Here is a 23,878-nt window from a genome sequence, read left to right as displayed (position 1 = left end):
TTTCAGTTGATTTAGGACGAATCTGATGCGCTGAATCCAAAAATTACATTGGTTTTGCTCAATCAGGTCAAGTTTTTGAGCTATGGCCACATGTCATTTTTTTACGTTTTTGTTCTCATGTACGCTTGTGTGGAGCATTTTAGAAGAAGTTGGTGGGGGTAAAATGCTATGTCGAATAATTGTTTTGATTGGAAATGATTATTTTAATGACAAGAAGTATTCAGGTCTGATAGTTCTGGGTGATTATGTGATAGCCTGGGATTCCGAGTCTGAGAGTGAACCGGAGGAATCCCAGCCGGCACAGGAGTCCCCGCCTCCAGGGCCGGCTGAACTGGGGCAAGGCCTAGATGCTGAGGAGCCTGCACCTGTGACAGATCCTCAGGGGCAGGCACCAGGTGAGACCATTCTGGCCCCAGAGGTGCTGGAAGACTCAGTGGCTACAGGTGAGCCTCCCCCAGGGCCCAGTAACCCTTCGGCCTCTCCTGAACTGCAGAGGCTTAGGGCAGAGAGGCGAAGGGAACTGGTCTCTCCCAGGAGGAGTGCTCGCCTTAAGGCCAGGAGAGGCGGGGCTCCTGGGGGCCGGGACCGCCCCCGGCCTTAGAAGAAGATAAAGGTCAGGCAGCCCGGTCCCAGGTTGCGGGGGCAACGTCGTTGTGGAGTACCTGCTTTACCCAGACCTAGATCTGCACTCCCGGTGTGCCTGTTCCTCGCCCGGCTTCCTGCTCCTGACTCTCCGGTGTTCCTGTTCCTCGCCCGGCTGCCCGCTGCTGACCCACCAGTGTTCCTGTTCCCCGCCTGGCTCCCTGCTTCTGCTCTACCAGTGTTCCTGTTACCCGCCTGGCTTCCTGCTGCTGCCCTACCAGCGTTCCTGCTCCCCCGCCCGGCTCCCTGTTTCAGACCTCGCGTCTCATCTAGTGATCGTCTACCCTGCTAGTGACTCTGGACTGAACTTCGGATACGGTATTAGTACCTCCCCCCCCCCGGGACCAGCACAGATTATGTCGAAAAGGGATCAGTTTGAAGTCATAAAACCTCGAAATCTTCCATAAATTGGTGTGGCAAAGCATAAAGTTAGGGGATCAAAACTAAGTTAATGGGGCAGCCGCCCCACGAAGTATCCTGATCTTCAATCTGTGCCTATCTTCGGAGAACTTCCTGACATTAGTGACGAAGATGCCTCCAGTGTTGAAGGACATGAAGAAGTGGTTCTTGAAGATGATGCTCCACATCCATTTTACCAAAAGGAATTGAATGATCTAGTTCGCGACCTCAGCTTGTCAAAAGACTCTGCCGAACTGTTGGCATCCAGATTGAAGGGAAAAAACCTCCTCTCTGACAGTGCTCGCATCAGCTTCTTCCACAACAGGCATCAAGAGTACCTCCGTTTTTTCTCGGAAGAGAAGGACTTGGTGTACTGTGCAGATATTGCGCAGCTTCTGCTCAAGCTTGGAGTGCCACAGTACAAACCCAAAGATTGGAGACTGTTCATTGACAGCAGCAAGCGATCACTGAAATGTGTTCTGCTACACAACGGCAACCAGTTTGCCTCTATACCCCTGGCTCACTCGAGTACACTGAAGGAGAACTATGAAGCAGTGAAGTATGTGCTGGAGAAAATTGGTTATGATCAGCATAAGTGGTTTATTTGTGTTGACCTGAAGATGGTGAACTTTTTGTTGGGACAACAGTCTGGCTTCACCAAGTACCCATGTTTTCTTTGCATGTGGGATAGTAGGGACCGTGCTCAGCATTACATGAAGAAGGACTGGACTGTGCAGGAGGAATTGGTGCCTTGCAAAGAAAGGAACGTCATCAACGACCCTCTGGTGGACAGAGACAGAATACTCTTCCCACCGCTGCACATCAAGCTCGGCTTAATCAAGCAGTTCACCAAGGCTCTGGACAAGGATGGTGACTGCTTCACTTACTTGTGCCAGGCTTTTCCAGGATTGACCATGGAGAAGTTGAAAGCTGGCATCTTTGACAGTCCTCAGATCCGTCAGCTCATCAGAGATCCAGAGTTCGGAAACTCAATGAACAAAGTGGAACTGGAAGCGTGGAAGGCATTTGTTCTGGTAGTGAAGAACTTTCTTGGCAACAATAAGGCCAGAAACTACACAGAACTTGTCAACAACATGCTGAGTGCTTTCAGAAACCTGAGCTGCTACATGAGCGTCAAGATGCACTACCTATTTTCACATATGGACCAGTTTCCTGAGAACCTGGGTTCAATGAGTGACGAGAAGGGGAAAGATTCCATCAGGACACGAAAGAGATGGAGACCAGGTATCAGGGTCACTGGGACGCAGTCATGATGGCTGACTACTGTTGGACTCTAAAGAGAGACCTCCCTGCCGCTGAGCATTCCAGGAGTTCCAAGAAATGGAAGTTCAAGCCCTGAAGTTTGAAAAATGGTGAAGCAACATGCAATTTACGTGTACTTACCTTTATCAATGCCCACCATTCTGTTTACAGTAAACCTGACCTGATGGAGAGAAATGGATGCCATTTCCTGATTCAGCAGTGCAAAAATACCCTAAATCAGTTGTAGAAATCTAGACAACATTCAAAAAGTAAAAAATTGTTGCCCAGTGTTATCAAGGGTGACATGGGCAAGTTCCTCACTGATGGCGAGCTACCCAGAGTCAACATCCACCTTATTAGCACCATACGGCCAAAATCCCCACCATCTCCACTACCCACAACAACAGGCCCAGGAAAGAACCCTGTGACACCCCACAATTTTTTCCAGGATGGTTAGGAACCATTAGTGAGAGATCTTTGGGTTCAGTCAGTCAACCAGCTACTGTATTCTGATGTCAACAATGCCATGTAGGTGATGGAGAAAAACTCTTCATGCATGAGGATCATCCATCTCACAATAAACACCCATTGGCAAGATCGTGTGTGTGAAATGTTAGAAAAGCTAGTACCACCCTAAAGACATACTCATTTTCCTCCCAAGGTTCCTCTTTGTCTGGGCAGAACGCAGGAGAAATATCCCCCCAAGCAAGTTCGCCAGTTGAAATCTCAAAAGGGTTTTCTCAAAAGTGCTGACTTGTCCATTCACAGAAAGGACTCCTATCTGGCTACAGCAAGCTAAGGCGAAAGTCAAGCAATTGTTTTAAGAAAGTTGAAAGTAATCTGAGAGACACATTGCTTCCAGTGGTGTGCACACATTTTTCTCCCACCATCTCATCTGGTTGAAATGAAAGAGATTTTGCAGGTTTAGAAAAGCCTGCAACACTGTTTGCCAAAATAGAAAATGAACCTACTATATATATCATGAGCAGCAATGCAGCTTTCAAACTACCTTCAATTAACAGAACAAAACAAAAATACAACCCCAATAAAATTTGCTGTGGGTCTCCAATATGAGCCAGTAAAGTGTTTTCATGAATAAAAGACAAGGGGCAACAACAGGGTCTTATGGCCTGTTAATGACTCACAGGTTTGTGGCATAAGCTTTTGTGGACTACTCCACAACAATGCTATTATTGCCATAATAAATCAGTCAGTTAGAGCCACTGTGGTGTAGTGGTTAGCATGTTGGACTAGCACCTAAGAGACCAGGGTTCCAATCTCAGCCATGAAACTTATTAGGTGACCTTGGGTCAGTCACTCATGCTCAGGCGAGTGCACCCCTGAGGGTTGTTATTGTGATGGCCTGGGACTCAGGGTTGGACTTGGAACCAGAGGAGACTCAGTCTGCACTAGATCCTTTGCCTCAGGCATCATCTGAACCAAGTCTGGGGCCTGATCCTGAAGAGTTCCAGTCTGCACAGTTTCCCCTGCAACAAACACCAGCTGGGCCAAGTCAGGGGCCTGGGCCTGCCCTGGCTCCAGATGTGGGGATTACCTTGTTGCCTTCAGCTGGACCATCACTTACAGCTGCTCCACTTCCAGTTTGGTCAGGGGAGGCTGAGGCGGCCCCTGGGTCTAGTAACCCACCGATGTCTCCCAAGCTGCAGAGACTAAGGTCTGAAAGAAGGAGACCTGAGCAGGAGAAGTGCTTGCCTTCGGGCGAAACAGGGAAGTGAGTCTCCGTGGGATCAGGACTGGCCACTACCCCGACAAAGATAAAAGGCTGTCAGACCCCGCCCCAGGTTGTGGGAGCAACATTGCTGTATGTGAGATCCTGTACCTGTCCTTGCCTGGTTTCCTGCCTTGTGTCCTGCCTTGGCCCTGTCGGACTGACTCCCAGCAGAACCTTCGGATTCTGGACCGGTCCTAGACTTCGTTTCAAGGGTTACCCCCGGGCCCAGAACAGTTATGAGGATAAAATGAGGAAGAGAAGAACTATTTATGCTACATTGAGCTTCTGGGAGGAAAAGTGGGGACTAAATGCAATAATAAATAAATAGTCTTCAAGGTGCACTAGAGTATTTGTTGTTTTTCCTATAATGGCTATGCCTCTGGAAACAAGAGACTCCTCTAAGCATTCTCTATAGGTTATTAGATGAGGCAATACACATACTTCACATCATAGGCCTGTTCTGGCAAACACTGTCCACTGCAATCAACACAGTCTAAATACATACATTACAATAAGTTGGACTAGATCACTCTCGGGGTCCCTTCCAGCTCTATAAATCTATGATTCTATGTTTGCTCCCTGATTTCTCACCCTGAAATGCTTCCCATACAGGAAGCACATCTGAAGCAGCCCTAACTTAAATATACTTACCGTTCTATTTCATAAAATGTCCCCCCCCCCGAGCAAGGCAAGTGGTGAAATGTAATCACATCTGGCAAGACAAACTAGAAGAACATTTACCCTATTCTTTAATACTTTCTGTAGTCAACTTGAATTTCAATGTTGGTGAAATAAAATTATATCTTGGCCTTTGATTTTGGAAGATATTGTTTCGTAACTGCAGGTGCTGAGTTGATGGCTTGGTTTCCTTGAAATTCTGTCTATTAAAAGATTGCGATTAACGAACTATGATCAGCACATGCAAAACAGATTGGCTATTAGATGATTAGCTCAATGGTAGGCCCACATGAAGCCATTTATCAAGGTAGATTTTCCTGTCAATTCTCATGCATTTTCTGTTTGCAGAAGCACAAAAGAGGTGGCAGTGTGACTGACATCCAGTCCAGTGCACGTAGTAATTTTCCAGTGGCTGACAGCCTAAAGACACGGTTTCACTGAAGTGTTTTCTTTCACAGAGCTCCAGAGGAAATTTAGTGAGATTAGGAGAGACACAATGAACCCATGGGAAGGTTACTGGCATTTTTATACCAGAAGCGCATTACGTAAACAATAGTGACATCTTCTGGCAATGTGCAAGTTTCGAACAAACAACTCTTCATGCAGCTTTTCCAATCCAGGATGTTCAAGTGGCTAATGCACATGGCAAAATGCCACAGAACAGCAGCAAATGGGAGTGGCGTAGAATGGATGGAAGAATTTCAGTTTCTCACAATCTCTATTTTTTCAATCTTAATTTGCCCCACTTTCCATTTTTTCTTAAATCCTCATGAAAATTCTTCAGCATTTTAGCACACATTTCTCTTCATATAGACATTTCTGGATAACATACACTTCCCCCCAACACAATGCATTTTAATATATTATTTGAATTAATATATACATTTTTACGCACACTTTCTTATCTGTTTTTGTACACATTTTCTGTTTAATGAGCTGCATTGCAAAATTGCAAATTTCACAGTGTGAATTAGGTAGGTTCACATTTTTTTTAAAAAAGCAAACCAAATTTCTCCGTCATCCCTACATGGAGCTTTTTTTTTTAAGCTGTTTGCTCAAAGAAACTAAGTTGCAATTAGTTTCCATTGATATTAATGGTACTTCTTAAAATCATGACTAACTTTTCACATTGACTTCAAAGGGACATAAAGTGCAATGAATTTAACTCATTTCACATGCTAGCAATGTTATGCTTAAAATTCTACAAGGCAGGCTTAAGCAGTATGCGGACCGAGAACTCCCAGAAGTGCAAGCTGGATTTTGAAGGGGCAGAGGAACCAGAGACCAAATTGCAAACATGCACTGGATTGTAGAGAAAACTAGAGAGTTCCAGAAAAACATCTACTTCTGCTTCATTGACTATGCAAAAGCCTTTGACTGTGTCAACCACAGCAAACTATGGCAAGTTCTTAAAGAAATGGGAGTGCCTGATCACCTCATCTGTCTCCTGAGAAATCTCTATGTGGGACAAGAAGCTACAGTTAGAACTGGATATGGAACAACTGATTGGTTCAAAATTGGGAAAGGAGTACGGCAAGGCTGTATATTGTCTCCCTGTTTATTTAACTTATATTCATCATGCAAAAATTCATCATGCAAAAGGCTGGGCTGGATGAATCCCAAGCTGGAATTAAGATTGCTGGAAGAAATGTCAACAACCTCAGATATGCAGATGACACAACCTTGATGGTAGAAAGTGAGGAGGAATTAAAGAAACTTTTAATGAGGGTGAAAGAGGAGAGCGCAAAATATGGTCTGAAACTCAACATCAAAAAAACGAAGATCATGGCCACTGGGCCCATCACCTCCTGGCAAATAGAAGGGGAAGAAATGGAGGCAGTGAGAGATTTTACTTTCTTGGGCTCCATGATCACTGCAGATGGTGACAGCAGTCATGAAATTAAAAACGCCTGCTTCTTGGGAGAAAAGCGATGACAAACCTAGACAGCATGTTAAAAAGCAGAGACATCACCTTGCCAACAAAGCTCCATATAGTGAAAGCTATGGTTTTCCCAGTAGTAGTGTATGGAAGTGAGAGCTGGACCATAAAGAAGGCTGATCGCCGAATAAATGATGCATTTGAATTATGGTCTGGAGGAGACTCTTGAGAGTCCCATGGACTGCAAGAAGATCAAACCTATCCATTCTGAAGGAAATCAGCCCTGAGTGCTCACTGGAAGGACATATTCTGAAGCTGAGGCTCCAATACTTTGGCCACCTCATGAGAAGAGAAGACTCCCTGGAAAAGACCCTGATGTTGGGGAAAATGGAGGGCACAAGGAGAAGGGGACGACAGAGGACGAGATGGTTGGACAGTGTTCTCAAAGCTACCAGCATGAGTTTGACCAAACTGCGGGAGGCAGTGGAAGACAGGAGTGCCTGGCGTGCTCTGGTGCATGGGGTCACGAAGAGTCGGACACGACTAAACGACTAAACAACAACAGTCCACACACATCTGGGTATGTGTGTGTGTATACAGTACAGTATACATAGAGACATTTTCTCAGCACCTAGTAATTCACAGCTTAATGTATGAGCTAACATCATGCTTCAACTTATGCAAGTTAATATGAAAATTCTGTAAGTTGAGCCTACAATGGTTCATTCACCCGTGCAAGTCATCCTTCTCAAGCCATGAACATACACATGCTGCCTGTTATTTCCTCATCACAAAAAGTGGCAAAAGACCCTGCTTTTCTAGTAGTAAATCTATTATGGGGCCAGAATTCCATAAGATAATGCCAGAATTTTGTTTTTGGCTTTTTTCCTACTTTACTGACATTTTTAAAACAAAATAAATACATTGTTAACCTTGTAATGCAGTTTAGCCAGTATGCAGAAGGAAGCTTCGATACAGCTAGAAGCGTATCATAAGCCAACAGATGTACCCCTAGTGCTAGCTAAATGTCAGTGATTTTGGCTTAGCCCCTCTTCCAAGTTTATAGGTATAAAGGTGATTTGCATCTGCAACAATGTAATTGTTTACAGTATCCAATCCCATGCTGGACTTTTTTGCCTGAGAAGCAATTCTTGTGCAACCATTAATTCTTCCATGCTTTTCCCATTCAGTTTCTAACAGCTATAACAGCTGCCTATGCACATTTATCATGAACCCACAGGAGTTGCTGTGCAAAAAAGAAACCAAATTGATTCTGCTTCAGAATCAGCTCACCAGCATCATCTGCATAAACTAGCCAGCATACCTGCTTTTAAGCAGGAGAAGGAAATGTTGCTCCTTAATGTTGCATTATACAATTATTTGCTTTTCTCTAGGCCTGCTTTAAGTAATTTATAAGCTTCTCTGTTGCTTGGGCCAATTAGCTTGCTCATGCAGAGGTTTCCTTTCCTCTGTACTCCTTGCTTTCGATTCAGCACAAGTAGCTGTCATTTATTTATGGAGACCTCTGGATTAGCTTCCTCAGGAGCTGGAGGTGTTAACTCATTAGAAAATGCTTTGAGGGAAAGGATGTTCTCATTCTATGCCCACCTTCTCCAATCTGATGCTTTCCAGATGCTGCCACCCAACACCTGGAGGGTGCTAGGTCAGGGAAAGCTGCTCTACACAATGGCCACATCTATGGCTGCACTAACTGCAGTTAGAGCAAATGATACCAGTTGCCATTTTGTTTCTAGGCTAACCTAGAACCTAGGCCATTTAGGGTTGCAATCTTAAGGCTTGCCTTCACTCTTATGAACTCGGTAGAGTGTGAAGTAAAAAAACCCAGAAGAGTCTCTGAGATACACTTGGCAGAGCCAGCATACAAAGTCAAGTCCATTCCGATGGTTGGGCAAACAGCAATTCACATAGTCAGACAATCTAGAGGTCAGGGAATGCGATGATCATGAAGCCAGGGGTCCAGATGGAGAGCAGGAAGCAGGAAGTAGCAAGGTAGGGCCAGGAACCAAATGTGTTGTTTCCAGCATCTGACTACTGCTGAGAGCTCTGTTTGAGAAGACTGAAGCCAGCTGGTTCTCATCCGTGCCTTCTCTGTGTCCTTGAAGGTTGATCAGCTACAGGTGGAGTCACTCCGCCTTCTCCCCCTTCAGGCTGCTGTTCAGCAAGGGACAAATATGGCCTTTTGGTCATTTCCAAGCCAATCCTCCTCTCCCCAAGCTACATTATTCAGTGGTCCTGCTCCACATCCTCCTTGAGTGTTTTCTCCTGGCTGGACTGTCATTGAACTGTGATAATGCTTGCCCAGATGGAGGAGAGAGATGTAGTGGCAATATGTAGAGACCTCTGACATTTAATGTACAAAGGTAAGAGCCACACCTGTTGCTCCACTCACATTTGTCTCTGGCCCCGCCCATCACTGGCATATGACTCCCCAAAGGTTGCACATGAGGGAATGCACCAGTGGGGCCAAAAAAGGCTTCACACTCCTGTCTTAAGCAGACATTTTGCTTCCATTTGCTTTGCACCATATTTGTAAGGCATTCCAAGGCTACCATGTATTGACTTGAACTTCCTGTTGCCTCAGCTCCTTCTGTTGGCCTAAGTTCCAAATACTCCTCATTTTATTCCTCTGAAATATCTCCAGCTGATATCCTTCTCAATCCATTCAAATCAATGCCAGCCAAGTACAATGCAACCAGGTTGCTTTTAACACAACCCTCAATGCTTGTCACCTTTTCCTGCCTTGTCCTTCTTGACTATGCTGAAGTTGTCAACAGTGCTATCCCAGTCATGACAATTATCTTTGATCTTCAAAGGGAGATTGTAGGGCAATCCTCTTAATTAGATTTGGAAATGCTCCTTAAATAGTGTCAAGGAAACAATGACAACAATCACATTAGCAGCCCGTAATAATTAGAAGGGATGTTATTAACATTTTAGAAAGCATTGAAAGAGAGAGAGGACATTTGTATCTCAATATAGAATCATGCACTGTCATGGTTACCTTGATTTCCCACTATATGAACTAAGAAAATAAAATTGACTTGAATTCTGCTCCTCACATGGAAAGGACAGTGGGTAGAGGCTTCTGTTGTGCTGGGGCTGTAAAGCAAGGCTTAATATACTATCTGAAGCCCAGGCAGCCTTTCACGAGAACCATTCAACATCAGACCACTGTCTAATGCTGTCCTTCCTAGCCAAGAAGTATACTAGGCATCTACAGGGTAAACTCTTCGTGGCCTTCATGGATCTGAAATCAGCATTCAATTCCATCCCCAGATCCCAGCTATGGTCCAAATTAAATCTGATTTTGCAGGACAAACAACTCTTTCTTATAGAAGCCCTGTACAATGGAACCAAACTGCAGGCCCAATGCAGTCGGCAGGGACAGTTATTGAACAGTATCGAGATGACTAGGGGGGTGAGACAGGGATGCATTTGGGGGCCCCCACTGTTTTGCCTATTCTTAAATGACCTAGAAGAGAGCCTAATGGACCCAGATGGACACCTTCCAAAAATAGGAATGAGAAGGACCCCCTTGTTGTTATATGTGGATGATGCAGCCATCATCTCATGTTCCAGACCGGGTTTGAAATATCTGCTGAGGAAGTTTTCTGATTACTGTTCTGCTAATGGTTTATCCATTAATTATGAAAACTCTAAAATTTTAGTTTTCGAAAGAAGCTTCTCCCGGTCTAAATGGGTGCTGAGTGGCCATAACCTTGAACAGATCAAATACTTCAGTTATCTAGGGCTCACATTCCATCATACAAGATCTTGGAAGCAACACTGGCAAACCTCCCTTCAAAAGGCGAAGATCACAAAGCTAGCCATACTCAGATTCTTTTTCACAAAGGGCGGCAAGTATGTTCCAGCAGCCTTAAGGGTTTTCAACGCAAAATCCATTTCCCAATGCCCATTCCGACAGTCAGGAGGAGTGGGGGTTGCGGGATCCCGACACCGCCCACTCACTATCGCGAGGCAAGTGCCAGCCTCGCGGGAGGCCCCGGGATTCCCACCAATTTGCATACCCTGTGTTGCCAGCCAATCGGCTGGCGGCAGGGGCGGGTCTTAGAAAGGCCATTTAAGGTCGGAGCAGCCCTCGGCTCGCCCCTTTTCGCCCGGGAGACCACGCGGTTTTGCTTGGTCGTTCTTCGCTGCGTTCCCGTTCTTCACTGCCCGCTTCCTGCTTCTTCTGCCTGCCGGTCTCCCGCACTGCGGATCCGAGCGCCGAGAGCTTCTCTACAGCCAGCCGCTCAACAGCTGATCCTGCAGCGGCGGATCGGGCTACAGACGCGCTTCAGCCGGCCGCTTAACAGCTGATCCTCGGCCGGCCTCTCAACAGCTGATCCTGCAGCGGAGGTTCGGAGCGCGGTCGGCGGCTCCGTAACTGGCAAGCGGCGGATCAGCGGCGCGGATCCTGCGTCGGCAGATCGGGCAACGGCAGTTCCGCAGTCGGCCGCTTAACAGCTGATTCCGCAGCGGCGGATCGGAGCGCGGTCGGCGGCTCCGCAGCTTGCAAGCGGCGGCTCAACGGCAGCCAGCCACAACCCCTTCCAGCCTGCATTTCCTGCAACGGATTACCGTGAGCCGCTGCCGCGCTCACGAGAGGTGACGGGGGAGGGAGGCTGGGGGCCTTTCTCTTGGCTTGATCAGCTGCTTCGCGGGAGGAACAGTTGTAGGGCGGTATTGGGCGAGTGCGGTAGGGTCGCGCATGCTCTTAGGGCTTCGGTGTTGCTATTGTGGGATTCTTTCCTGGCTTGACTTTGTTCGGTCCTGTCCTGTGTTTTTGTGTTCTTGTGCCTGCTGTTTTGTGTTTTCACGGAGCCTCTGCTAAGCGTGGGCGGTTACCCGGGCGACATAGTAATTACGGCCGCCATCTTGGCGTGACCACGTGGTCGCAGCGGTGGCCATTTTAGGTGATGCATACCCTCACCTTCGCACGGCTTGCTCAAGGCCTAGATCCTCGGGGATTGTTTTTATTTGCAGACCGCAGCGGCTTCTTTGCCGCTGATTCCTTTCCTTTTCCTTAAGTTTGTGGATTAACGGGCCTCTCTTGTTGTTCGTTGGCCAAGGCAACCGGGCGCCTTTGGGGCCAATTTTCTGCTATATCTGGCTACTGCTTTATTGCTTTATTTTGGGGACTTTGCCTACATTATAATCATTTGTGTCCTCCAGGCACAGGCTGGTGGTGGTTGGGCAACCGGGCGCCATTGGGGCCAATTTTCCGCTGCATCTGGCTACTGCTTTAGTGCTTTATTTTGGGTTTTTTTTTTTTTTTTGCCTACATTTATAATCATTTGTGTCCTCCAGGCACAGGCTGGTGGTGGTTGGAATTCCAATTTAGATTCTAATTTTATACTTGATTGCATTTGTTTTAATTGGTGGTAAATTAACTGTGAAGGTGTCCCAGGGGCCCTTAGCCTGGCCTTTGCTCCAGCCGCCTTCCCCCACATTTTACGATTATTTGGCTATTTGATGCTAATTCATGGGAGCTGGCCTATAATTGTGCAGCCATATACAATAATATAAATAACAAATAATAAATAATAAAGATAAATTAGTAATTACATATATATTAAACCGGGAAATATATATAACCGTGTTTTCCCAGTTTTCCAGCTAACTTTAACGGCCTGGATTGATTGTGTTTCAGTCACCTTAATACATATAAATAACTAATCACATATATAAAAATAAATAAATATAAATAAATAAATAAATAAATATACATATATACATATAGAAATAAATAAATAACAAATAAATAAATAAATAAATAAATAAATAATATATATATAGATAGATAGATAGATAGATAGGTAGATAAACGATAAATAAAAGAGTTTCTCGATCTACTTCGCCACTCCCTGAGGCGCAGCTTTCGGCCGGGACATGGAGAACAACGGCAATCTTCAACAGCCTCAGCTGAGCAATGCCTTGCAGCCAACTGGCCCAGGTAACCCACAGGTCGTGGCTCAGCTCTTTTCCGCTCTGCAAGCATTTTACACGCAGTGCCGAGCTCCTATTACTCCCTCACCGAACATTGTCGAGTTGCCACAAGATTGCATACCAGACACCCCCCCCAGCCAGCAGGGTCAGGATGGTCCCTCCACTAGTGCAGCTAGCGTGGTTGAGCAGGCCCCCAGCAGGCCACGAACGCGCTTACAAGCTGCCAAAACTCAAAAACCTAAGTCAGTTCCACCGAAAGGCAAGGCACCAGCTAAAAAACCTAGGTCGAGCGCCCAAAAGGCCAGGCCAGCGGTGGCCGCTACCTCAGCCCCGCGCCAGGAGGTGATTGACGTTCCCAGTGTTTTCCAGGATAACCCTAGTCAACCAAGCACCTCGGAGGAGTCATCTTCCGAGGAGGAGCTGCCACCTCAGCAGACGGCTGCCGCCAGCGTCCAGGCCCCCCATGACGATGCTCCACGGGGCGGAAAGCGGAAGGCGAAGAAGAAGCATCGGTCGAAGAAAAGCAAAAGGAGAGACACTTCGGACTCCGAGGAGGAAACAGGTACCTCTTCTTCAGATGGGGATAGTGACGCGCCAATGGAGACTTATTGGGGGGAGGGAGAGGAAATTGGAGCTCCTCAATGGGTTCACGAGCGAAGGGCCAACTCTCACAGGAAGACTTTTAATGGCACGCTTGAGTGGAAGGATGGGGCTTTGGTCCCAGACGTTAAAGTCTCAACCAACGCTCCCACTGATTTTATTCTGGGGAACCACCTCTCTAAGAGGAAGAGGAACAAGATATTGAATGGCAATTACGTTGATATGTTTTCATTGCTGCCCCCAGCTCAGGTAAAGGGGAAAGGGGAGAAAATTAAGTACTATGGGAAAAGGAGGTACAGGGTACCCCGGGTGGAGCGATCTTTTGAGAATTGGCTTAATGGCTATCAAGTGTTTATGGCTGTGGTGTCAGGTTGTTATCCTAAGAGGGGCGCGCATCTCGTGTCCTACCTGGCTCACGTCAGGAGGGCACGGGAGCAGGCAGGTGATGAGGCTGCTTTGGCGTATGATGAAGACTTTCGGAGGAATGCCTCGCTGTTGTCTTCAACCCGCTGGGACCAAAAGGACAACAACTGCTGGTTTGAACATGTGGGACCCAATATCGAGAAGAAGACCGCTCAGCAGCCAAAAGCTGGTAAGGTGGAGACCCAACGCCGTAGACAGTGCTGGGACTTCAACAAGGGTACCTGTCAGCGCGTTACCTGTAAGTACCTGCACGAATGCGAGAGGTGCCTAGGCAGCCACCCTGCGGTCAACTGTTTCAAAGGGAGGCAGCAGCCCTTTTGGGGGGGCAGGGGTCACCTCTCCCGGGGAAACAGGGGTGGCTCCGCCGGATCTGCAGCCCCCGCCCAAGGGCCAACCGGGGCTCGGTACTAACATATCCCTAGGCCTCGCATGCTCTCCGATAAAATTGGAGCCCTTGAGAGCACTCTTGAAGTTCTATCCAAATAGACGGGCAGCTCATCTACTTGAGGAAGGGTTTTCTGAAGGTTTTAGAATTCCGATTGCTTTTACGCCCAATTCCAGTTGCCCACCTAACCAGAAGTCAGTGTTAGAAAGACCCGACATCGCGCTTAAAAAGATACAGAAGGAAATAACAGCCGGCAGGGTAGCTGGCCCATTCGCAATTCCGCCTATTGAGGGGCTTCATATCTCCCCGCTGGGTATTGTCCCAAAGAAGGCCCCAGGTGAATTTAGAATGATACACAACCTGTCCTATCCCAAGGGAACCTCGGTTAATGACGCCATTCCCCAAGAGATGTGCACGGTGAAGTACTCTTCGTTCGATCAAGCGGTGCGGCTAGTACGGAGCTTTGGCAAGGGCGCCTTTTTGGCAAAATGCGACATCGAGTCAGCATTTCGCTTACTCCCGGTTCATCCGGACGACCACCGTTGGTTGGGTTTCAAATTCCAGGGAGCATACTTCATTGACAAAGCTATGCCCATGGGTTGTTCTATTGCCTGTGCTGCGTTCGAGACCTTCAGCACCTTCTTGGAATGGGCCCTAAAGTTTAGAACTGGCTCTCTGGGGGTGGGTCATTATCTTGATGATTTTATTTTGGTGGCTAGCGATGCAGGGGAGTGTAGGTCCCTCCTCCTGGCCTTTGAATCTTTAGCTGGGGAACTGGGGGTCCCCCTGGCAGGCGAGAAGACCGAGGGTCCGGTCACTACTATGACCTACCTGGGCATTGAACTCGACACTGTAGCCCAAACCTCGCGCTTACCAGCTGAAAAATTGGTTGCCTTAAGAGAGCTTATCGGCCAAATGCTGCCCCTAAAGAAGGTCACCTTGAGACAAATTCAATCCCTCCTGGGGCACCTCAACTTTGCTTGCCGGGTGATCTCCCCCGGTCGTCCTTTCTGCGGCCGCCTAGCTAAGCTGTCCGTGGGCTTACGGTCTCCCCATCATAGAGTACGCCTTTCTAAGGCAGTAAAGGCGGACCTCCTCATTTGGTTACAATTCCTGGAGGGGTTCAACGGCATATCGCTGTGGCAGGATAGCTTGGCGCTGCAGTCCGATTTCCAAGTACATTCGGACGCGGCTGGGTCCCTTGGTTTTGGGGTCTACTTCAGGGGCCAGTGGTGTGCCCAGCACTGGCCCCCCTCCTGGCAAGGAAAACCTATACTGCGCGACTTGACATTCCTAGAATTCTTCCCCATCGTAGTTGCAATTCACTTATGGGAAGACCAGTTCAAAAACCATAGGGTCTGTTTCTGGACGGACAATCAAGCGGTGGTGTCAGTTTTGAATAAACAATCGTCACGCTCACCCAGAGTAGCGTCCCTTTTACGGTACTTTGTCCTTTCCTGCCTGCGGTTGAACCTTCACACTTCAGCCAAGTTTGTCCCTGGTATCGATAATAACATCGCGGATGCTCTATCTCGTTTCCAGATGGAACGCTTTCGCTCATTGGCGCCGGATGCGCAGCAGCAGCCGCAACCATTCCCGGAGCACCTCTGGAATATTGGCAACGAGAAGCAATAAAGGGAGTATTGTCTGCGCTAGCGCCTTCTACTCTAAGATCGTATAATAAGGCATGGCTAGACTTCACATCCTTCCGCATCAAGAAGGGACGGTCCAAGTCAGGCAGGCCACCATCCAAGTCCGAAGTCATAGAGTATTTGGTCCACCTTAGAGATCTTGGCCGGGCCCCCAAAACCCTCAATATTCATTCAGCGGCTATATCCTTCTTTTCTAAAACTCTATTTTCTGTGGATCCCTGTTCACATTTCGTGGTGCGTAAGATGCTTGAGGGCTGGCGCAGGTCCAGACCTCACGGCAGGGACAGGAGAAGACCAATAACTTTAGATATACTCACCCAAATCCATCGGAAGTTGAGGGCCCTGTGTTGGTCAAGATATGAGGCAAGATTATTTTCTGCAGCGTTTTCTTTCGCATTTTTTGGCGCGCTACGCATAGGTGAAGTGGTATGTGAGGACCGCACAGCCTCTAGGGGGCTATTGCTTGAAGACGTGACGGTGGGCAGTTCCCTTGTAATGTTAAAAATCCGTAGTTCAAAGACTGACCAGCTTGGCAGGGGAGCCTTGGTTCGCCTCCAGGCGACTCAAAAGGCGGGCCCCTGCCCGGTAAAGGACGCTAGAAAATACCTGTGTGTGAGACCAGTATCCAGTGGCCCCTTCTTCTTGCATGCTGACGGTTCCTCCCTCTCAAAGCAGCAGTTCACGAGGGTCATGCGCAAAGCAATTGCCTCCATCGGGCTTCCCCAAGAGGAGTACGCCGCGCACTCCTTTCGTATTGGGGCAGCGACCACCGCCGCCCATATGGGCTTACCGGCTGAAAGAATTATGGACATGGGGCGCTGGAAATCCAACGCATTCCAGGGTTATATCCGCTAGCCTTTCAAAATTCCCCCCCAGCTTTCCACTTGTGCACTCCTGATCCGGTTCTCCGATTCTCTTTTTCAGGTACTGGTGTGGTCCGACTGTGGATCATCGGCCACAGCATCGTTTATTGGGCAAAACGACGCGCCGAACGCAGGGGCTGGGTTAAAGAGCTGCAGCTACCCAGCAGGGTTAAATTATCGTGGATCACTAGGCGGGGTATGCGTTGGGAAGAGTTTTTTCCAGTCGTATCCAGTAGAATTGCTGCCGAGGGCCCACCCAATGCCTTGGTCATCCAGCTGGGCGAGAACGACTTGGCGTATAGGAAAGGGGTAAATTTGATGTGGGGCATTATCAATGACTTGGAACGGTTGAGGGCTTCCCACGAAAGCATTACAATCATTTGGTCATCTTTGCTGGAAAGGCGATGTTGGCGGGACGCAGAGAAACCCGTGGCGGTAAATAAAGCTAGAAGGATTGTGGAGCGCACGGTGGCGCGCAGAGTGGTTGCATTGGGTGGTCGGGTCATTCAGCACCCATGCATACGGTTCGATAAGGAAACGCTTTATCGCTGGGATGGCGTGCATCTATCAGATGCGGGTAATGATATTTGGTTGGCGGATATTTTTCAAGGTGTGAGGGATTGGTTGCAGGTCTAAGGGTATTGGCGGCGAGCCGGCTTGCGGCTCGGTGGCGGTAGGCATTGGCCGGGGTATTGTCATGCAGATGAGGTTGGGGGGGGAGCGCCATCACCTCCCCCAATGCTTGAAGGGTAGGACTCCGAGGGGCGACGCCTCGTCCGAAACCTACGGAGGCTAGGGCCTAAAGCGCGCCCCCGAGCGGTAACCCCTCGGGGAGCGCCTAGGGATACGCATCTCGGGTGGCTCCCCCTGTTGGTGTTTAACCCTTCCCGATTAGACCGGATAGTCGGTTAGGGGCCAATGCCTAAAGCCAATACCCTTCTCTCCTGTAATCAATAAAGTTGTGGCCATTATCGCCCATTAACCTAAATCGCTGTGTCCGTTGTCTTTATTTATTCCACCTGTGGGGGGGAGGGAATAGCCACGCAACTCCTGTATGCTGCAAATGTCTGGCATAATGGGGACCTGCCTAAGCTAGATGGCTTTCAGGCAAAATTTCTATCATCTCTGCTGCAGGCACCCAACTGTGTTCCCAACTCCATACTTCAGTTAGAAGCTGGTGAATACCCAATTTTAACTAAAGCATGGTGGGCTGCACTAAAACATTGGCTCAGGATTTCAGTGTTTGATCTACGGAAGGGTTTGTACCAAAACCTGACCAATGAGGAGTTTGTTAGCAAATGGCAGAAAACCATGGCTAGAAAAGCCACCTCTATTGGTCTGTCACCCCCCCCCCAACTTTATTACCTGGGTTATGAAGGTACCCTAAAGATGCTAAAGCTAAGATTATGGGATAATACACACAGTGACTTGCGATCTCAATCACATGCAGTCTGTAGTCCGTTGGCAGTAGGAGTACAATATGGGCATGTCTTTAAGGTAACACCTTACATTAAAAACCTGACAGTACCAAATTATCAAAGGTTATTCACCAAAGCCAGACTCAACGCCTTTCCTTCTGCAGTGTTGGATGGCAGGTTGAGAGGAGTTCCCTACCAGGACAGACTTTGCTCATGTGCTCAAGGCATCAATTCTATAAAACATATTTTGCTGTACTGTGCAAAATACGAGCAAGCCAGGGCTGAACTGATATTACCCTTGCTGGTACCATTCCAGGGAAAATCAAAGGCTCACTATGTCAGGTTCCTATTGGAAGACCGGACAAATGCTAGAACATTAGTAGTGGCGAAGTTTTTATCGGTGGTTGCAAGAACCAATGATCCCTATCTTTAAGTCTGAACAAAATGCTTGTTTAACCTGGAGGTAGGCTGTCTGAATTATGCATTGCTTTATAACGATTTGTTGGGTCTCTGGACCGTAATAAAGATTGATTGATTGATTGATTGATTTGATTTGATTTTTTGTGGGTACAAACCAGGGACAAAGGGGTGAAGGTGTGCCTACCCAGAAGGCAACCAGTCACAGATTCTAGTCAGCAGGAGTGCTGAGTTTTGTGAGCAAAATGGGTGGACACACATCCACGGAAATCCTCTCAGAGGTTTCTGTTAACGCTGCTGGAGAGGAGTAGCTAGCACTCGCGTCTGCTGGAGAGCCAGACCACGATCAGGTATCTGAACTAGAGAGGGCATCTCCTAAGGCAGTGAAGCAAGAGGCTAAGAGTGAACCCACAACTCCCAAAGTCAGGCCTGTGGGGCAACAAAGGTGCAGTACATCAAAGAGAGAGTCTTCTGAGGTCAAGGAAACACAGGCTGCACCCAGTACATCTGAGTCAGAGGCAGTGTCTGAAGCAGTGCTAAGATGTTCTGCTCGCACGACAAAAGGAAAACCTCCCAAAAGGTTTTCAGCCACTAGTGTGTGGATTGGTTTGGCTCAATGTGAGCCAGAAAGCTTTGAGGAGGTTCTGCGATTACCTCAGGAAGAAGCCAGTAAATGGCATTTTTCTCCACCACAACACTGCCAGAAGGAAAACAGGCAGTGGGTTGTCATTGGGTGTACAGGGTCAAGCCCACAGTGACTGGACAGCCACAGTACAAGGCAAGACTGGTAGCGAGAGGTTTCACACAGAGGAAAGGGGTGCATTATGCAGAGGTGCGTGTGCCAACCTCCAAAAGTGAAACACTACACATGATGTTAGCAATTGCTGCCCAGAGAGGTTTAGAGGTATGTCACTTTGACATGGATGTTGCTTATTTGAACTTGGATCTAAAGGAGGATTTGTACATGCTACCTCCTCCAGGGTTCGAAGGCAAAAAGCCAAATCAAGTGTGGAAACTCCACAAGTCCATCTATGGCCTAAAGCAGTCAGCCAGAAATTAGAACATGTGCCTGAATGATGCTTTGAAAAGCATGGGTTTCCGGAAGAGTCTTGCTGACAGGTGCCTTTACCTTAAAGGGTCTGGAGAGAAACAGGAGCTAGTTTTGGTGTCCGTTGATGACATCATCCACCTGGCAATGACTCGGAAACAAGTGCAAGAGTTTGCCAAGGAGCTTGGAAGTCACTTTAAGCTCAAGAACTTAAGACCGGTAAAGGTGTACCTAGGTGTTCAGATTGATAGAACCGAGGACAGCAGTTTCTAACTCAGTCAGAAAGGCAAAATTGAGCAGTTACTTGAGAAGTTCAGAATGTCGGAGTGTGCAGGTGTTAGAACACCCATGGAGACGAACTTCGTGAAAGACAGTCAGTTCAGGGAAAGATCTGAGTTTGAGAAACCCGAAATTTTTCAGTCAGCTCTAGGGAGTCTGCTATATCTTTCCCAATGGAGCAGACCAGATATAGCCTTTGCTATAAACCTGCTCAGCAGAGAGCTACATTACTTCATAATGTAACTGCCAGAGGACCAAGTTTAGTGCCCTAAACTTTGAACATAAAAATAAAAGAATAGGGAAAGGGAGAGAATCTTAGTCACACAATGAACTGGGATATTTAAGTGTGAATAGCACCATCACTTCCCTACAGCATTTCTTGCCTGTCTGTCTAGGGAATGCCAGCATTTGGGGAGTGATAAATGGAACTGACTATTCATTAAGAGTAGGTGTTAAGGTTAGCTTCCAGCATCAACGCTCAAGTAGGTCATAGCCTTTGAACACAGGAGAGTGTGAATGGCTCAGTGTTGCAGGTCATCATTTAGATGTAGTGTTGGAACCCCCTAAAGGGGAAGAGGGGCCGAAAGGATGCAGAGTTAATTGCTAAAATGTAGCATCTCTAAACTACTTTTTTTTCTTTGTAAGCAGCTATGAAAGACTTTCATTCCGCACCGCCACTACACACAGGGGATGGCTACCCACCACACTGTACAACGTGCCTATAGAATCGAACAGTGCCTATAGAATCGAAGTCATCTGATACCCAATCCTTGTCAGCATCCTATGCATGCAGCAGGACTGTATACATGCTCCAGAGAAAGAGCATATTCTCTCTTTGTTTCATACCCTTTTTGTTTCTGTCTCTAGTTCAAATGTGATCAATCCACTGACCACAAACTAGCTGCAGCTGTCTAATTTTATGCAGTGTAAGTTGACCCCTCCCACCAACCAGCTGAGTAGCTCAGAAAAGAGTGTGTGACTGCAGCCTCCTTTTCTCCACTGCTCAGCTGTTCCCTGCCAACCCTCTGCTCTACAAAGTGGGAAGCAGGGATACCTTGTGCTATGATATCTATCTCTCAAAGCAGCACAAAGGTGGACACGCGTTCTTGAATACAATCATAGGCAAGCCAGGAGCTGCATCATCCAATAATAAAAAGGTAACCCAAGAAGACTGCCCTCAGCTTTCAAGGGAGCATTCCCTTGCAGAGCAAAAGCTGGGGAGAGCCTTCTTGACTGTAGTCAGAAAAGTGTTAGGACACTTCCCATGGCACCTGCTGCATAATTGGTGGTTTTAATGACTCTCACCTGGTTTCTTTTAAAAAAATTAATCAGTGCCTTGATTGATTTTTGTATATATCTTATTTGGGAACTTCCTTTGCACAAGGTGCTATGAACAAATTCTTTTGACCTGCCTCCAACACAATATATTAGATTGAATTCTGACCCTGCCCACCTTTAGCAAACATACTAAACTATTAATTAACTACTAAATGTGATTTGTCTCCCTTTGGGTTTCAAGTCGCTTGGCAGATTGGAGAACCTTTTTGTTGACTGTGGATTGTGGAACTAACTGTGGGTTAATTGCATGCCTGTCTTTCTGAATTAAATGCAACGAAACACAGGGATAGCACTCTGATCACAGAAAATGCTTGATGGTGGCCTCCCCACCGCACACATACCTTTAAGCTAAAAGATTTAAAGCAGGGTTCAGAAGCACATGCAATACTATGAATCAAGTTTGTCAACAGTAATTATTCCTCTGAGAGGGCTGTTGTAAAGCAGCCTGTTGGATTATCATGCAACCCGTAAGAGAACCACTGCTCAATCTTCTCCCAAGTGAGAATTCATTGAACAATTTAGCAGCAATGCTACATGATGCAGGCAGCTGTTTCCCAGGCAATATCACCATCTCTCTGATACCAATTGCCTGATCAATCTGACCCCCAGCTCAACAGGTTAGTTGTCATCTTGATTTATTTTTGTTGTGCTTTTGTTGCAAGCTGCTCTATGTCTACTTTGGGTGGAAAGTGGTATAGAAATGGCTAAATACAGTAATTAAAATATTGTGCCTAGTTTCACTGAATTATATTTCTGTGCTCCCTTACGGATATCAAGTAAAGTAAACTGCTGTTGCATCTCTCCCATCCATCCAATCTTTTCTGCTCAAGGTGTTTTTCTTCCACTTTTCTTCAGCTGTGCAGTTGATTAGCTGCTTGGCCAAGAGGCCACGAGCAACATACAATTACAGCCTTACAGGTACAAAAAGAAAAACAACTCACAGTCCTACAGCTCCATAAACCAGGAGTAAAACAAGGAAGGAAGGAACCTCCATGAACTTGGCAAGAGCCTTTGGATCAAACTATTTACTATATCTAAGATCAGGAATTGACTTTTTTTTTCTCCCAGTGAGATTTGGGCTGCAATCCTGGGTGGCTTGTTTTGCTTTTGGCCTTCTGAAACAGAATGTGACTTAGAACAATTGCTTACAGGACTCTCTGTTCTGTGTGTGGCAAACATAAGATTCTAACTATACACTTTTGTGTTGTGTTGTTGCACATTTTAATTCTGGATGTTTATTTTACTGTTTTGATGGAACACTTTTATTGTGTATTTTGATGAAATGTGTGTGGGTTTTCTGTTCGTTTTAAAGGTTTTATCCTTGTATACTGCTTGGAAGCCGCCTTGGCAATTAAGCTGTATATCAATTTAATGATGATGATGATGATGATGATGATGTGACAAGTAAGCAGGATCCAAGGTTAAGAATTCCGAAGGCTTCCTGCTGACAGGCAAAGAAAGTAAGAGTAAAGACAGACATGGCACCTAAAAGGAGCCCCTGCAGAACAGCTATCTCTTGCTGCTTCTCTTCTTTGCTTCCTCTGTTCGTCCTTCACCCAAGTGCTGGGCAGTGATGGGAAATGTGTGGCATTTGAACCAGCTCCCATTGGCCCCAGCCAGCATGGCTAATGATTAGGGATGGTGGAAGTTGGAGCCCAGCAACAGCTGGAATGCCACATGTTCCCCATCCTTGTGGTAGGGAAAATTAGCAGCAGAGAGAATAACAGGGAGGAAAAGAAGGAAAGGACACAGCCAGCATCCCAATCGATTTCAATCTCCTCCACCTTCAATCATCTTTGCTGTTGGCATGGAGACTTCAGAATCTTATCAAGTCCAGGCTCCTTTTCACGAGGTAAGCATTATTTAATCACTCCTCCACCCACCTCTTGTATTAAGTTGTGAGTTGACATAGCAGCCGGCACAGCGATTTCTTCAAGTAGCTCTTTTATTCTGGTAAGCTGGAAATAAACTGACTGCGAACAGCTCAGCCGGCCTGTATTTATAGTCAGCCGGCTGTCAACATTGTAACCATAACAGCTCAGAGTTCCCGCCTAAAATAACGGACGCGGACCTGAGTGAAAACTATCTACAGACCTGAGTGAAAACTATATACAATATCCCCCGTTGGCCCAGGGTGAACTACACTACATAACACCAGACCTGAGTGAAAACTATATACAATATCCCCCTGTTGGCCCAGGGTGAACTACACTACATAACACCCCTCCCCACCGAGATAAGGCGTTAGTTACAATCGTAATGGTTTCCTTATATACAGCACTACGCGTAATGGTTCAATTAGGCACAAAAGCATATCGGTTACATTTCCCCTACTTAGACCAACAGTGATACCTGTCCAACAACATAGTCCTTTAAATAAGTTGGGCGCTTGGAAACTCTGCCAGACCGCCGGGGACTGGTAGCCAAGTCCGGAGGGCCACACAGTTCTCGCTGAGGCTGTGGTGCGACCCTAGGTGGCGTTGGAACCAACTCCCCTGGATCCGCTGCTGTGGGTGGAGCCTCCGCAAGTGGAGTGGTCTGAGTCTGTTCTGAAACGGCTTGGTTCGGCTCCACGCTGGCAGTTTGCGAGGGAGGTGTAGGTGGGGCCTCGCCATCTGTACGTGTCTCTTCTGGAGCCGCAAGCGCAGTTGGGGGCACCTCGGTAGTGTCCACGTCCCCAACCCTGCGCCTAAGCTGGTCTATGTGCCGTCGCCACAAGCGTCCGTCTTCGAGTGCCACCTGGTATGAGCGAGGTCCAGTGACTCCCACTACTGTGGCTGGCACCCAAGGAATGTCCCCCACATAGTTCCGGGCAAAGACCTGGTTTCCTGGGACAAATGACCGTGGTGCGTTGGCACAGCCTGGGGGTTCAGCCACGGCAAAGTCTGGGTG

Source organism: Podarcis vaucheri, assembly GCF_965113315.1.
Source record: "Podarcis vaucheri genome assembly, chromosome: 1".
NCBI lineage: Eukaryota > Metazoa > Chordata > Lepidosauria > Squamata > Lacertidae > Podarcis > Podarcis vaucheri.
Note: the sequence above shows the minus strand (reverse complement) of the source record.